The 16,988-nt window shown below is 50.8% G+C and overlaps 1 protein-coding gene and 2 long non-coding RNA genes across 3 annotated transcripts in view; 1 reads left to right on the forward strand and 2 right to left on the reverse strand.

Moving 5' to 3' along the window:
* Positions 1-16,988, reverse strand: part of LOC135971386 (uncharacterized) — a 106,302-nt gene that overhangs the window by 65,082 nt on the left and 24,232 nt on the right. The window lies entirely within an intron of this gene.
* LOC135971128 (uncharacterized) lies at positions 5,763-9,619 on the reverse strand. Its single transcript, XR_010587207.2, has 3 exons — positions 9,431-9,619; positions 9,227-9,325; positions 5,763-6,347 (listed from the first exon to the last, which is right to left on the reverse strand). It is a non-coding gene; the product is annotated as an uncharacterized lncRNA (long non-coding RNA).
* Positions 13,105-16,019, forward strand: LOC141407046 (uncharacterized). Its single transcript, XR_012413985.1, has 2 exons — positions 13,105-13,388; positions 13,666-16,019. It is a non-coding gene; the product is annotated as an uncharacterized lncRNA (long non-coding RNA).

The raw sequence follows: 16,988 nt of genomic DNA on the forward strand, positions 1-16,988 counted from the left end.
TCTTAGACAAGAATCAATTTATAATCCTCAGAATGTTAAACTAAAATTAGTTTAACAATCTACAGGTTCAAACAAAGCCAAAGTAGGCCCACAAGGCCGTTTGTGCCATTCGCTAAGACACACGACTCTGTAATAACCTTCACCACAGCCCCTCAAACCACTTAAGATTTCATAATTAACTCAATTAAACAATGGAAGTCATCCCCTTGATCTTTGACATGAAGGGACAATTTCCCCCCAAAATAGTACCTCTTTCCTTGACATGATTTAATCTGTGGTTAGAGTATTTAACAGGATTTCTTTTCTTCCTAGAAAATAAAATATACACCTTTCTAATAGGAAAAACACTAACTGATAATGCTATAGCTTAATCAGGTCCAAAGCGTTTTTTTTCTAAAGTTAAAAAAGAACCTAACTGCATCTTTGGACCTTATGTGAGGTAGTGTCCAGGGTCACTGGGACCCCTGCTTGGTCAGTGCACCCGGGTACCAATTAAAGACAGAAACCCAAGGGTTCAAAGCCCCTTCCCAATGGTTCCTCCTAGTGGAAGCCATGGGCACAAGGGAATGCGGCATTCTACAGAAGGCTTTGGGGATAGGTTGCTTGAGAACATCAAAGTGGCTCATGTCCCCTGAATATGAAGCCAGTGACAGCTCCCAGCTTCAATGCAGCACCATCCACAGCAGCCAAGGTCCGGAATCACCTGAGTGCCCGTCAACAGGGGATGAAGGGAACGTGGCCTGAACATACACAGGAGCAATACTCCACCACACAGCGGAGAGCCCTGTCATCCGCAACAGCATGGATGGAGCTGGAGGACCTTACATTAAGCAAACGAGCCAAGCAAAGAAACGGTGCATGTTCTTCCTCATAAGCAGGAGCTGAGAGATCTCATGGAGGCTAAGAGTAGGTGGTCAACAGGGCCCAGCAGAGCCCACTCATAAGCAGAGGCTGCTAATGGGCACAAACACACAGCCTAATGGGAGCACAAGACCTACTATTGGTAAATCAGCAAGGGGATGGCAGTGGGTTATCTACTGTGTATTATCAAAACAGCTAGGAGAGAATAACTTGAACATTACCAGCACAAGGAAAAGAAAATATTTCAAGTGAAAGATATCCCAAGTACCCAGATTGATTAATATAGGGATGAATCAAGATATCACATGCACTCAGAAAATATGTACATATATTATGTATCAACAAAAACAAAAACCAATGACAGAACCATTTGGGAAGCACGTGCAAGAGAAGAATGGGAAGCCTGACGTGGTGTGGCTGTGTGTCCCCACCCAAATCTCATGCTGAACTCTAACCCTGTGTTGGAGGTGGGCCCTGGTGGGAGGTGATTGACTCATGGGGGTGGTTTCTAATGGTTTAGCACAATCCCCCAAGTGTTGTCCTCATGATAGTTCTCCTGAGATCTGGTTGTTTGGAGGTACACGGCACCTTCCCCTTCACTCTCTCTCCTCTTCCAGCCATGTGAAGACATGCCTGCCTCCCCTTCACCTTCCACCATGATTGTAAGTTTCCCCAGATGTAGAAGCCTGTACAGCCCACAGAACTGTATGCCGATTAAGCCTTTTTTCCTTTATTACCCAGCCTCAGGTAGTTCTTTATAGCAGTGGAAGAACAATACAGTCCTCAGGACCAGCAATGTTTTCCTTCTACCCAGCGGCCAACAAGGGTCCCACACCCTAGCTGGTTTTCTGAAGCCTTTCAAAGAATGCTGAGGCTGTTTTGGGGATACTAACTTTCCCCATCTCTGGCAAACCAGATAGGGCATCCTATTTGCCTCTTACCTTTCTCAGAGAAACCCAACCTCTGAAACAGCCTCCGCCAGGGGCCTCCTTCAGCAGCAGCAAAGCTGAGTGTTCCCTGCACTTCCTTTCTTCTGAACAAGTAAACATCTTAAGCTTGTTTTTCCATCTTCCCAGCTCATTGAAAAAAAAATATTCTTGTGTTTTCTATTTTCCTCACACACACACACATAGAAGAGAAGTGCCGTGAGGTCAGGGGCTCTTGTTTTCCCGGATCTGAGCCTGGCCCTCAAACACTAGCCGAATTCATACTAACACGATATCCAGAGGCAGAAATGCAAATATCCCCACCACTTCAAATACCCTAAGAATCTAACAGACCGAGTGGCCCATGTAACTATGGTTTGTGCTGGGCCATTCAACTGGTGTCCAAATCCCTTTCCAAGTGAGCTCTTTAATTTTGGGACTTTTCAGAGAGCTTTTTGTTGTTGTTGTTGTTCTGTTTTTATTAAAGGGATCTATTACAGTTACAATCAAGAATATCTCAGGCTGAGTGTGGTGGCTCATGCCTGTAATCCCAGCACATAGGGAGGTCAAGGTGAGCAAATCACCTGAGGTGAGGAGTTCAAGACCAGCCTGGCCAACATGTTGAAACCCCGTCTCTACTAATACAAAAATGAACAAGCCATGGTGGCAGGCACTTATAATCCCAGCTACTCAGGAGGCTGAGGCAGGAGAATGGCGTGAACCAGGAGGTGAGGCTGCACTGAGCCAAGATCGTGCCACTACATTCCAGCCTGGGCTACAGAGCGAGACTCCGTCTCAAAAAAATAAATAAACTAAACTAAAAGTAAAGCAACACGCCCACTTAGTTCTTCACCAATGTCAGATACATACGTTAAAAGAAAAATAATATGAAAGCATGTTTTTAAATTTCAGTGTTCAATTTAACTATATCTTTTAAGAAGATAAGAAGATAGAAGTTCCCCAAGGATTGGGGGAGAAAAAAGCAGTTAAGAAAATTTTAAAACCTCAGGAGAAAAACAAGTAAGGGATAAGACCTCAAGGCAAAACTTTTTCTTTGCACTTTGATTTCAAAAGAACAGAGAAGCCTAAAATATGAACTCTCCCATCTGCATTTTATATTCCTCTATGTCCTTTGAAAGGCTGGAGATGGGATCCCAGGTTCCAAAGTGCCTGGCCACAGCTCACATCAGGCCGCATCTTTCACAGCCTTTTACTCCCCTGACTGTGCCTAGAGAGCTCTGTGGCCTAATTTACACATGTTCATCACTTTGAACAAAGTCTCAAGAAATGAGACAAATATTGACACTCCACAGAAGCAAGTATTCTCTTCTGAAAAGTCAAGTGTCAGGTTCCCATGAGCCAGGCAGTTCAGTTACAGAAAGTACTGGCTGATTTGCTGGTTTAGTGTTAAATGCATTTAAAATGTTAAGTGATCCGGCCCCCCTCCCAGTGGGTGGGCGCGTTGAGCTGGCTGCAGTAGTGATGCACACTGACCACATTCTTTCCTTTGGTTTTGCTTCAAGCAGTGCACCCCACACCCAGGAAGAGACCATAGGATGGCATCGAGGTCTAGGACAGTTCTAAGGAGAGCTGCAGGCCAACTGCCTTGTCCACAAATAGTCTCTCATTTCAGAGGAAATCACGGAACAGTGTTCATAACACATGAATTTTAAAAATTCATATTTCTAATTTCATCCCATTAGAACTTTTGAAGAACAGATGTGCACCTGCTCCAAGTCAATGAGAGGACACTCGGACAGTCCCTCACAGGTCCTTGGCCTCTGCCTCCCACCTAGAGAACGTCAGCTCAAGCCGATCACAGCACAGTGCGATTTTCGGTAAATAATGTGCACGCCTACATCTGAGCTGAGATGTGAATGTCTGGAATGTGTCTGCTAGGCCCAGGAGGAACTGCAGCAGCTCTGGGGACACAAGCCACTAAGGAATCTGATTTGGAGGGAACTCAAGGTAACTAAAACTAGTTCCACTGGTTTTTCTTGGCAAAGATTGATCAGGGAAACTGTTGTCACTGTTGCTAATTCATGGTAATTGGGATGGGGACTTAACAGAAAGTAATTAGAGCAATTACAGAATTTGCTACTCAATTACAATGGCACAGATTCCTGAGAATGGAAGAACTGTTGCCCAGGAATAGAGCTCAACAGGTCCTCCCCATGCCCCGGGAAACATGGCATTTCCACCCACCCCTGCTTTGGTCCCCTGGCCACCACCCTCCTGATCTTGGCCATCTGATGGCATCACTCCCCACAGCTGGAAACACCTGACTTCTTGTCACCCTCCCATCTGCCCTGCCTTCCTCCAGCCCAGCACACTCAGGGATGCCCACATACAGGACCAGGAAACCAGGGTTACCCTAAACCAGTGCCTGCATTCAAAGTCCTCCACAGCAGGACAATCAGCAACGGCCAATACTCCCAGAACCTTCCACCTCAAAACGGGAGCACATTTGGATTCAAGTTGCCAACACTGCATTCTCTTCGCCATGTACACATGGAGGCATGTCGGGTTCCACCTAAAGCTATCATCAGGTTCCACGCTGGCCAGGAGCCCAAGCCTAGTCACTCTGCATGATCTCAATTCACCACCCACAGAGAAGCCTGCAGTTTTCTTCTGGTGCACGGTGTGGATGGTGGATGCATTTCCCCTGAAGACTTGGAGACGGGAGCCTGGCCAAGGAGGCCAGTCAGCAAGGCACAGACATGCCCCTCTGCTGTCTACACACAGTACCCAAGTCTAGCAGTGCTCACTCTGTGGTGGGATCCATCTGGCCCTGCACAGGACGCGGGGCACAGGAACCGTGCAGCCTGGCTGCAGCCAGAGGCCTATGGCATCGCCACGAGGCTCTCCAGCCAAGGTGTCCTCACCACAGGCAGAACCATGCAAGAGAACTGCCTGCTGAACCGGAAGCGTCCCAATCTGCTCAGCCAACACAGAAAGACAACGGCCACCTACAGCTGCTGAGCCCCAAAATGTGGCCACTGGGCCTGAAGGGCTGAATCTGGAATTTAATCTGTGAAGTTCTTTTCAAATGTGTTTAGCTATGTAATCAAACCTTTATTCTAATTAAATTTAAAGGAGCCTCTGGCTATGGGCTCCCTTGTCGGGCATCACAGCTCCAGGGAGTAAGAATGGGAAGGAGAGGCCCAGAGCCTCTCTGCATTCTCCACGCTAATTCAACACGTCATCATAAGGAAAGGCACTCCAGCAGGAGAGGTGTACACGGGAAGAACTGGGTTGGCCCCGACACAAGTATGACCCCCATGGCATCACAGCTGCCTCAGCCAACAGGCAAAAGACAATGATGTCCACCTGGACAGGCCACAGGATGTGATGATGCACCCCAAGCCCTAGTCGCACAGCAGCCAGAGACCACCCGCTGCTCATCCCAGGTAAAACAGGCAGAGCTGCGTGAGCCCTCAAAAAGTGGAAGAATTAAGGCAATTCTCATGATTCCCATAACACACATGACACTCCTCACAGACAGACACAGGCTTTGCTGTGAAAATGCAGAGGACGGTGCAGTCCCTAGGTGGGCTGCTTCTTCCAATGATCGGGGAAGAAACCAGATCCGTTTCCTTGTAGGAGAATCATTTGTACCATGATTAGACAGAAGACAGAAGGTGGCTGATGTTATCAAATCACCAAGCACCGCATGGCTGCTTCTCCAAGGAGAACCTGGAAACTTGCAGCCACTCGTGTAGAAGCCACAGTGTTTACAATGGAGATACGTGTGACTGAGGTCTGGCTTCCTCAGGGAAGCTAAATTTGAACTTTCACCACTGAGGAATCGGTCATTTACAGTCAGTCACCCTCAATGTCGAAGACGGCTCCAGACACTGCAGCAGACTCAACACTCAGGGTTAGGGTCAGGGTCAAATTCACAAGTTTTACAAAATGTATTTACTTGGGATGCCAGAAGAGATGTAGTTTCACAACCCCGCCCCCCGCGAAGGGTTTGCTTAGCCCCTTCACCAGTGGATCTCACCAACGGATGACACATCCACACCTCGTCCATGGCAGCACAGAAAACCACTTGGAAGACAGCCACTCCCACCAAGCTTCCTGGCTTTGGTGTTTTAAATCTACATCTCATACGTGAGATTACACTCCTCCAAACAACAGACATTGCAACTGTCATTTCACCCAAAAGGGCTTTAGGAGATGACATGTGGCCCAGGCACCAGAGGATGCCGGCTGCCTTAATCTAGCCTAATTTCTTTGTGCCTGTATGGAGGCTTCAGATACAGCCCGGTCACATTAATGATTGTATGAGAAGCTCAGGGCATAGACAAACTAAGTACTGAATTTTTCCACGTTTATCGCCCTTTTGTTTTATCCAGAAGACAGCTGAGAAAAGCTGGGCCAGATCATCTCCTCGAGTGTAATGACTCCAGCCACTTCTCTTCACCCCAGGTCACCCGTCACACGCTTTTGAGAAACCAAAGCAATTCTGTTCTCTTCACTCTGGGTTCCAAGTACCAAATTCCTCCATTTTATCAATTAGATTATCAAGCAGCTGTTTGTAATCTGGAATGCAATCTGATACAAAATTTAAAGTTAATTTAGGTTGCCGTAACAGCTATTTACGTTATAGACAAGGCATGAATGAAAACTAATCTATTAGTTCATAGGACCGGTTTTATAAACAAACCAATTACTCAAGCAATGATTATCTTCAGTCAGATGCAAATTTGCTCATAAAAGATTTTCCAGTAGGATTTTTTAGATCCATGGTCTGTATTTCCTGAGCCTGTTTCTGCACCCCCCCGAGTGCACAGCAGGACTTCCCAGGGCATCCCATCAGCAGCCCCCAGCCCAGTAATCAAGTCCAAGCCCCAGCAGCCCCTCATCCAGGCGGGGCTTCCTCACCAGCACAGCACCCAGAGGTCTTCCAGGTTTAATGCCACGTGTGCGTGGAAAGTAGGGTGCTGGGAGGAACACAGTAGACATTCCACAAATGCAAATTCCCTCCTGGAACAGCCCAGCAACCCTCTGTACCTTCCTCAAAGTACCCATGCCAGGCAGGCGTAGAGAGTCTAATGGGGTGCCTAGGAATCAGCATTTAACATGATTCTGATGAATAAAAGTTTGAGGCCGGCCAGCGAGAGGCTGCCGTGGCCCCCACTCATTTGCAGGCTCTGAAGAGACACATATTCAGGTAACAGGCCAGATAGGACAAGGATGGGGAGGTGGAGGGCAAATTCCGTGGACCACCACCCACCCCACCACCCACACTGAGACTGATTTAAGGAGAGGCAAAGCCAGGGAGAAAAGATGCCCGCACCACGCAAGGGACTGAGATTTCATCTAAAGCAGACATGTGGCTGAGGGCCAAGGTTGGGCAAGCCGGGAGCACAGAACGGGGTTCACAGGCCCAGAGGTGCCCCCTATACCCAGACCCTGCGCAGATCTCCCAAGCACTGCCTGTGTCTCCTGCCTGGTTTATTTCCTGCTCCCCTTCTACTGTGTTGGTTTCTCAGCAGCCCCCTGAAACGCACGACCTCTGCCCCCCACCACCACACCCGCCTCTCTACAAGCTTGGTGGACTGAAAACAGCAGGGCGGGTAAGAGCTGGGCTCTGGGGCCAACATCCTGCCTGAGACATTAGTTCCACCCCACCCAGCTGTGATGTCAGCCCCTGAGATTTCTCAAATGTGAGATGGGAAGGTAACTGAACCCACTTCCCAGAGTGGCTGTGGAGACTGAGATCACATATGGCCACACCTCAGCGTCCAGCGCACATGGGACCCCAGCCGTGTTGCCCCTGATGGGAATCCCTCTATGCCCCCTCTGCTACCAGAGCCAACTCCCAGCAGTAGCTGTGGAGGGTACGTCCACTATTCCCTCTCCACTCACCTCCCATCGCTCCACTCAGTGACCTGCCACACAGCGGCCACCAGCAAACCCGGCCCCACTGGAAATTCGACCCCCAACACCCCCCACTTTGGGGCGTCTTCCACTTGCGGTTGCAAAGGGGGCCGAGAAATCGCCCTCAAGGGCGCTCACCTGTTCCTTATTGCACGTAATGACCTGCCACCCAGGGCCACCAGCAAACCTGGCTCCACCATCCAGGGGGTAACTTCCCCCCTACCCCGCTTCTTCCTGGGGTCTCTGGGAGGCTCAGAAACTGCCCTCCAAGGGCACTCATCTGTTCCTTATTCCACTAATACCTCGTTTACAGAAATCCACTTTGACTTCCAGCACTGCAGGTGTGACAATTTAGGAATCCTGCTTGCTTGCAAGCTCCAAGAGATTGTGGTCACATACACCCCACCAGCATCCCAGAGACCCAGCACTGTCCCACTCTGTGTTTAAAATTCCAAAATACTCTTTCAAAATGCTATTGGCATTTGGTTTGCACATAAAATGCTAAAAACCTTCACGTGAAACAAGTATCTTCAACAGTTTGATTCAATCCTAACATGTGAGTTACACATCTGCCAAGTTGTAAAGCCTTATGCATTTATAACATTTTATGTAGGGTCAAATGGTTCATTAATATAAATTATGAGAATCTCTAAGAAACAGGTTTTTTTTCTGGCATTAGATGACCAAAGGAAAACTGGGTTCTGGCTGGCTTGCGGGCCTGTAGAGGCAGACATATCTGCTGACACAACCAAGTTCCTTCCCATTGACGTGGCCTCATCCCAGGCCCCTCACCCACATCCTCACAGCCCCCCTGGAGGAGCAAGCTGACCTGCCCACATTTCTCAAATGCACAGCTCTTGCTCACGCTGCAGATGGAGCTCAAGGCACGAGCAGGCCACCACGCTAGAAATACCACGCAGCGTCCACGCCAGGTGACGGTGATTTTTCACTCCATCCCAAAGCCCCATGTATGAGGTTACAGTCATGACTACTAAATGGATTTTTAGACGCTCAAGACATACTTTGTTTGCTTTTATGCAACAAAGTTAAGACTATCACTCAGATATAGGCTCTGAAACTGTGGAATAATTATTTGGGAACAGAGCCTCTGCAACATCAGGATAAGTACTTGGGACAACACCCCATGACCTCGGTCCCCACAAACCCATCCAGACCAGAGGCCTCCCGCACTGCTCTGGAATTTCTGGAATTTCTGTAAAGGAGGTATTAGTGCAGAAAGGAACAGATGGGTGCCCTTGGAGGGCAGTTTCCGAGCCTCCCAGCCACACGGCCACGTTCAGGCTGAAGCCGCCCCACCTCCAGAAACACCGTCCCTCGCCGAGGTGTGCTTCTCCCTTTTTCCAGAACTCAACAAAATCTGAAAGGACAGGTCTGTGCAGAAAAACACAAACTACTTGCGATTCCTCTTCCCAGTTCAGGCTGCAGGAAGCTCATTTCAGTCCTCACTTTGTTCTGACTGTGGCTTGGTTCCCATAATAAAGTCAAAATTCTAGTCCCCGTGTCCTGGGCAGTGTGGCAGGCATACGTACCTTCAGTCACATGAGGAAAGGGGTGGTGAGCCCCCTTCCTTCACTAAAACTGCAGTTCCCAGAACCCTGATGCCATCCCCGTCACGCCACTGTGAACACCTGGACAGAGCACATTTCAATGCGTGCACCTTCCTGGGCTAGTTTTCTGTTTCTCCACTAAATCACCCCAAATTTAGCGCCCTAAACACTGACTTATTTTCTCACATTTCTGGAAGCTGCAGTCCAAAAACAGGTCCCACCAGCTAACGTCGAGCTGCCGGCAGAGCTGGCTCTGGGGACGCGACCCTCTCCTTGCCTCCCGCAGCCTCTAGAGGCTTCCGCATCCCCTGGTCCATAGGGCACCCACTGTCTTCAGGACCCACAGGGGCCCTGGCAGCCCCTCAACAGGAAGACGCAGAAATGTCAGGAGCCCGGGCTTCAGTGCTAGGGCCGGGCCGGGCCAAGCCTCCCCTCGCCTCCCCTCGCCTCCCCTCGCCTCCCCTCGCCTCCCCTCGCCTCCCCTCGCCTCCCCTCGCCTCCCCTCGCCTCCCCTCGCCTCCCCTCGCCTCCCCTCGCCTCCCCTCGCCTCCCCTCGCCTCCAGCTCCTCACCTACTCCCGTGCGAGCTAATATAGATTCCACTTTAACTAGTGTCACCTGTGTAAGTCCCCAGCTGTGAACTGGTTAACCTTGTCCACACAGACCCCGGGAATAAACTCACAGGCCATGGACCACCCATAAGCAATGAGTGACCACCTGCTCGGGGACCTCCATGGCCCAGCAGAGCCCTCCGGTGCCTCCCCGTGGGCTCAGGGACCGGCGGCTGGGGTCTGCAGTGCTAGAGGGCCCTGGATAAGAAAGACAGCTCCCATGTCGGGAGGCACCCGCTCACAGTTGGATTCCCGGTACTTTAAGTAGCCCAGGTGGACAAGCCGCGTCGAGTGCAACTCCATCACCAGAATAACGACTGCACGTGGCGAGTGCACGGGTGGCCACCCCTCAGCCCAGCTGGCCGCGCTAAGCTCATCACCACCGTGACGCCCAACCAGACTCAGCTGCTGGCAAAGTCCAGGCATCGGCCCCCCAAGAACATTCTGGATCACAATTCACAGTAGTGATTGAGATCAGGGCCATAGGTGGCTGAATGTATTTACAGGAGGACACCACAGCCGATCTGGCTGGACTGAGAGCATTTCCCACTGTACATTCTTACAACACCATTTTATTTGTACTTTATTAAATTTTTATGGCTTTTTTCTGCCTATCTACTTTATGGGAGTGTTTTTTGTTCTTATGACTGCAGTGATACTTCAAGCTACAACTATCAGTGTGTAAAATTAGTTTGGAAGGCACCTTATTGTTAAACATTTCACAAGCAAACAGTCAGGGGCACCTAACCCAGAGGTCTGTTTTCTTCTCTGAGCCAAACCTACAATGGACTCAAAGAAGGAGGGGCTGGATCTCCAGCGTCCATTCCTAGGGGGCCTCCTGGGGAGCAGATATGGAGGGAGAAGCCCTGGGCAACAACACCGTCGTACTAAAGAAAAGTGCATTTGTGTAAACGTAAGCACCAGACTTAAGAGATTAAGCAAACCATGAAAAGAAACCACTAACCACAGCTTCTCCAAACCAGAACTAAAATTCCTTTAGTTTCAATTGGAAAAGCAGAAGTGATGATCAGGATACAAAAAAAATGACAAAGTATGTGAACACAGGAGAGTGAACAAGGGCCACTGTCTCTTCCTGTGTCAGTGGGAGCCTCACATCTAAGCTGGATTTAGAAGGTTGCTACTTTGGACTGAAAGTTATCTCCAACCCTAGTTAGTAAGCAAGTAGAGCAGAATGCTTCAATTATTTCAAGGTTTAGTGGTAAAGCTCTGCAACCCTCAAAACCATTTTAATCGGCGTGAATTTTAAAGTGACTCAATCTGCTGGCTGGAGTATCTAACGGCTTAACCACGAGGTCATGTTGGAAAATTATTCCAATTGCTTTTGCTTTTCCTACTGAAGATGGATTTGAACGTTCTCGTAGTTTGCAGTTGGCTCGTTCTGGGTGTTTGGTCCTGAGGAGGCCCAAGTACCTGGAGAGGAAGAATCTGAAACCTCAAGACACTCGAGTGCTGTCTGGGGAGATGGAGACCCCAACCTGAGGGCCACTGATGGACTCAGCATGGGCGCAGGGCCTCCCGACGCAAGGGCCACGTATTTGCCACTTACAAAACAACATAAGCACATACCCTCAGGTGTGCACACACGCTCTGTACACGCTCACGTCTGTCCGTGCCAATACCAACACACAACCCTGAGGTGTACACACACGCTCTGTACACATCTGTCCCAGCCAGCACCAGCACACACCCCCAGGGGTACACATACGCTCTGTACACACTCATGTCTGTCCATGCCAACAACAGCACACACCCCCGAGGTGTGCACACATGCTCTGTACACATCTGTCCCTGCCAATGCCAGCACACATTCTGTGCGCACTCACATCTGTCCCTGCCAATGCCAGCACACATCCCCAAGGTGTGCACACACATTCTGTACGTGCTCACATCTGTCCCTGCCAATGCCAGCATACACCCCCAAGGTGTGCACACACGCTCTGTACACGATCACATCCCTCCCTGCCAATATGAGCACACACCCCCAAGGGAGCACACACGCTCTGCACATACTCATGTCTGTCGCTGCAGTCTGAGTCAAACAGTCACAGAGGCAGAGGAGGAGGAGGAAGGACGCGATGGGCACTGAGGTCCTGGGCCGGTTCCCCTCCCTATCTCAGGAAAGACCCCTCATGTGCTCCTGCCGTCACTCACCCTTCCGCCTCCATCCTCCATCCTCCCACATGGATCAGGAGGACGCCCACTGCACAGAGCTGTGATGAGCATGAACAGAAGATGGCAGGAGCTCATGCCAAGGTGCTGAGCACGGGGCCTACGGAGTGCTTCTTTCTGCTGTGGCTGACATCATCAAACAAGAGGCTGACACGGCTTCCAGAGAGAAAGTCACTCGCTGAGACACTGAAACGTGTGACCTAGTAGCCTGTGAAGGTCTAAGAACAAACCAACAAACCAAACGGTTTTGTTTGTTTTTCAAACACCACAGCCTGTTTTTTTCTTTTTTTTCTTTTTTTCTTTTTTTTTAGACGGAGTCTCACTCTGTCGCCTGGGCTGGAGTGCAGTGGTCGGATCTCAGCTCACTGCAAGCTCCACCTCCCGGGTTTACGCCATTCTCTTGCCTCAGCCTCCCGAGTAGCTGGGACTACAGGCGCCCGCCACCTTGTCCGGCTAATTTTTTTTTGTATTTTTTAGTAGAGACGGGGTTTCACCGTGTTAGCCAGGATGATCTCGATCTCCTGACCTCGTGATCTGCCTGTCTCAGCCTCCCACTCCTGACCTCGTGATCTGCCTGTCTCAGCCTCCCAAAGTGCTGGGATTACAGGATTGAGCTACCGCGCCCGGCCCTTTTTTCTTTTTTTTAATGCTCTATCTTGGGTATCGTTTAGTTTAATTTCAAAGTAAGTCCAATAAATACACAAAATCACAGGACTGAGCATGGAGCATTGTTTCACTTCATGTCCTCCAGCCTTTAGGACACATTAAGGAAAGACAAGATTCCAGGATTCCCATTAGAAAGGCTGCCCTGAGGCACCTGCTGGGGCAGCCAAATTGCAGCTGTTGATGCTGCCCCCAAGCTGCTTGGATGAAGCAGAAGATTCCGGAGGTCCCTTCTCTTCTGCCCCTCGCCCAGGAGAGAAGGTTGGGGGAGAAAGGTGAGAGAAGACAGGAAGAAGGAGGGGGAGAGGGAGAGAGGAGGGGGGAGAGAGGAGGGGGAGGGAGGGGGGAGGGAGGGAGAGAGGAGGGGGGAGGGAGGGAGGAGGGGCATGTTCCATCCACCAAGGCAGCTGCACTGCAGAGAGAATGGAGGGTGTGTTGCCTCTCAGGACAGCAAGTTCATGCTGTTTATATTTGTTAGCATAAACAGTGACCAGCTGAGGACAGGGCTGTAATTGGAGTTGACAACGTTTTATTTTCATAGTTGATATTGGGGACCTGGACCTAAAGCACTGTACCTTGCCCTTTCACCAGTTGGGCCAATGCCTCTCTATACTTGAGTCTATTTGACTAAATACCCAATATTGACTAGGAATTATGGCGTGTAGGATACCCCTTACCACAGTAAGTTCAAACTCACGTTCTAAATGCAATTTGCTCAGGGACTGGCTTCTGACTCTGGGTGGGAATGTTAAGCTCAGTCCAGTTCAATTCAAAGAGCATTAATCAAGAAAATCCTAGACCAAGAGCTGTGTTAGACACTGGGTTTGGGGTGATGGGGATACGAAGATGTGGAATTAGAACTCGAGAAGCTCAAATGCTCTCATTTAATTCCCTAATGCAATTACCTAGCTTCAACTTGATGGCTGTAATGTCTAAATTCACTTTTTCTTTATTCCAGCTCTACATAACAAAGCATAAATAATCACAGAGGAATGATTCTGTGTTGGACTATTCAGTGGACAGGACAGAGAACAGCATTCTGACCAGTGTGAGACACAGTCTCCGTTCCCAGGAAGCCCGTGAGGTGGCTGCACGGAGCACACGCGTGAAGATTCAGGAGCACGAGCGTCAGGTGACAGGAGGGGCACGGAGGCAGCACCAGACAGATGACTGCCGAGGGGCCGCTGCAGCCGGGCTGGCCGGGAAGGTCACGGGAGTGGGCTCAGGTGTCTCCCTCCAACTGCACTTGGTTTTCATGAGGACGCGTGCAGGGAAGGGGATGACACTGAAATGCTGTGGCGCTGAGGGGAGGAGGGGAGGGACGCAGGGCTGAGGGCTGGCCACCACCCCTTGCATCCATGTCCCTATGAACGCTGCCAAAATCAGCCCCAATGGGAAGAAGTGAGGTGGGTGAAAGAGGTGGACAGACTTGGCTTCCATGGAATTCACAGATTCCAGTCATTAAAAATCCCTTCTGAGTTTTCATCTGGAAAACTTTGCAAATGTATTTAGGGACAAGAGGCAGAAAATGAAGCCAACACAGTTGGGCTCAAACCGCCACCCTTCTCCTCTCTGCATCCAGGACCCGCCCTGAGCCCCTGAGTGCAAGGACCCCGAGCTGCCCAGCTCAAGAGCGTGGCCCCTGACCAGAGGAGGGAGCTGCACAGAGGGGCCCCCAGCACGTGGATGGCAGGATCTGTGCTATCTCAGTCCCAGGGCCCCAAGCAGAGAAGGCCTGGGGTTCCCAGCTGAAGTTTTGCTGTCTCCTCTGTCACCAAAGTCGAGAAGGACTGAGTGGGACCAACACCGGACCTGCAGTCTCCTCGCTCCTCGGTGGCTGCCGATGTGGCCCTCAGGCTGCGGGTGAGACCGTCTAGGGAAGCTCAGACAGCGGCGGGAATCACAGCCACGAGTGCTCCAGGGGCCCCAAAACACAAGCACAGCCTGAGGAAGGCAGCGCCCGCTCAGATCCACGTCCAGGCTTGTGTGCCACACTCGAGAGGCACACGGTACCAGAACATGGTGCTTTAAATGGCTTTGTGGGGTGTAGGAACAGAAAGTGGGGCCTCGAGTGGTTCAGAAGTCACTCCCACCAGCCCGCGGGGACCCAGGCAGCCCCTCTGGACGTGACTGGAGTCTCTCCAGGGCGGGCTCCAAAGTCCCACAGAGGTGAGCCTTGGTCTTGCTCTGACCTGAGGAAGGCCCCTGACAAGCATCCTGAACGTGCAGCCACACAGCTGGCTGACTCATGTGAAGGGACCTGCTGAACCACGAGCCAGGGATGGCTGGAGAGAACTCGACTAACACACGATCCCTGCCCAGGCGCCCACCTGGGGCGTCCACGAGAAAACTACGGAAGCTGTGAAGACGGAGGTGTGCACCGGGCTGGGAGAACACAGGGAGGAGCCGCACTGGGGACCGGGAGGGACAGAGGGCTGGGCCCCACAAGCAAACGAGGGAGTCGCTCAGTGCCATGAAGATCCCAGTGCACCCACAGATGCAGGCCTGGCTGGCAGCACGACCTTGGCTGCAGGGGCCCAGGACCACGTGTGTTTGGCAGGAGCTGCCCTCCTGGAGCTGCACTATGGGTACTGTCATTTTAGAGGCAGGTACCTGATATCAACGATGACAATCAACTATGCCACCCTGAATTACAGCCGTGTCCTCAGCGGGTCACTGTTTACGCTGACAATTACAAAGAGCTTGAACTCGCTGTCCCAAGAGGAAACAAGCCCTTCATTATCACCGCCGCAAGCCTCTGTGCGGCCCTCCTCCCCCACGGCTTCCCGTCGGGGCAATGTGAAGTCCCATGACAGTGACTCAAGAGCCAGTCCAGTAGCTTCAGTGCAGGAAAAATCACAAAAACTCAAACACATCCTAAACGTGGGCAGTTGGTAGGAGCCGATTCCTAAATTAAACCTGTTGAGAGGCTTTCTGGGCTAGCACAGCTCTGATCACAGGCTTGTGCTTTCTGCTCCCCACGAAGGGCGGCGAGGAGGCTGGGCTCTGCCATTCTGCAGGCTCCGCTATGTGGAGTCCGCCCTGTGGCCTCGGTGGCCCCTGCCAGACAGTGTGACCGTCGCCCGCAGTGAACACTCAGCACAGCAGAGCAGGCTTGGGGAAGAACAGAAAGAGACCTCTAAGCCTGCAGAAGTCGCTAAGCCAGGCACGGCCTCACGTGCACTGCGTGTCAATCACGGCCTAAGCAAGAATCAGCTCTTAATAGTTCCAGTAAATGCAAAGACCGCCCTGGAAAACTGCCTGAACCTTTCTGACTACTCACAGGTGAGGAGCCACTGCCTGACACACAAAGGTAAAGAATTAACCTGAAACTGCATATTATAAAACTTATTTTTAAATGACGGCACTTAATTTAAAAGACTCCCAAAGAATACTGCATTAGAAAGTGACAGAGTGAAACTGTGAGGTTGACCACAGGAGTCCCTGGAAATTTCACCAAATGTTGTGTCAAAACTGGGAAACAGAAGAACCACACCTGATGAAACATTCGATTAATCACTCAAGTCCTCCCCACATAGGAAGTTATGTTAAAAAGTGTTCCCAGAAGGTAAAGTGAGCGGGAGGGCTGTGAACACACAAAGAAAGAGCCACTTCATCCACGACCACGACAAAAGAAACGCTAACGAGTGCCAATGACACACTGGAGTCCAGGACTCTGGGCGCAGCTGTGATGGGGACACTCAGGATCCCACTGTCCAGATGGGAAACCACGGTGGAAACACCAGGGAGCCTGTCCCAGGGTGTGGAGCCAGTGAACGGTGGTTCATACTGGGCCAATCCCTGCTGCCAGTCTCTGGGACTCCTGGGGACAGAATCCTGTTGACTTCACTCTGGGGTGCCAGAGGTGGCAGCATCCCCCAAAGGCACCTGGAGAAGTGGTGTTACCCTCCATCCCCTGTCCCCGGCGTTACCCTCCATCCCCTGTCCCCAGTGTTGCTCACCATCCTCCTCACCTCCAGGCCCCTCTCCGTCTCCTCCCTCATTTTCCTGTTCACCCAGAGCATGTCACATGACTCTTACCTTTTCAAGAGGCTCAGCTGCACCCAGAGGCATTCCAGCCTATTCGGGACGGGACACACACCCTGAGGAAATGCCAGCACAGGGCCGGAAGGGCCTGAGACCCTCTCACTGTCACCCAGGAAGGATGGAACAGCCTACAGTCACGCTGCTTGTCAAGCAGGATGAAAACATCTGTGTCCAAAATATTCTTTTCACTACAACTGTTCAGACCATTCGTGAATGAATCAGTTAAATACCAAC

Source organism: Macaca fascicularis, chromosome 6, assembly GCF_037993035.2.
Source record: "Macaca fascicularis isolate 582-1 chromosome 6, T2T-MFA8v1.1".
In the NCBI taxonomy this organism is placed as follows: Eukaryota; Metazoa; Chordata; class Mammalia; order Primates; family Cercopithecidae; genus Macaca; species Macaca fascicularis.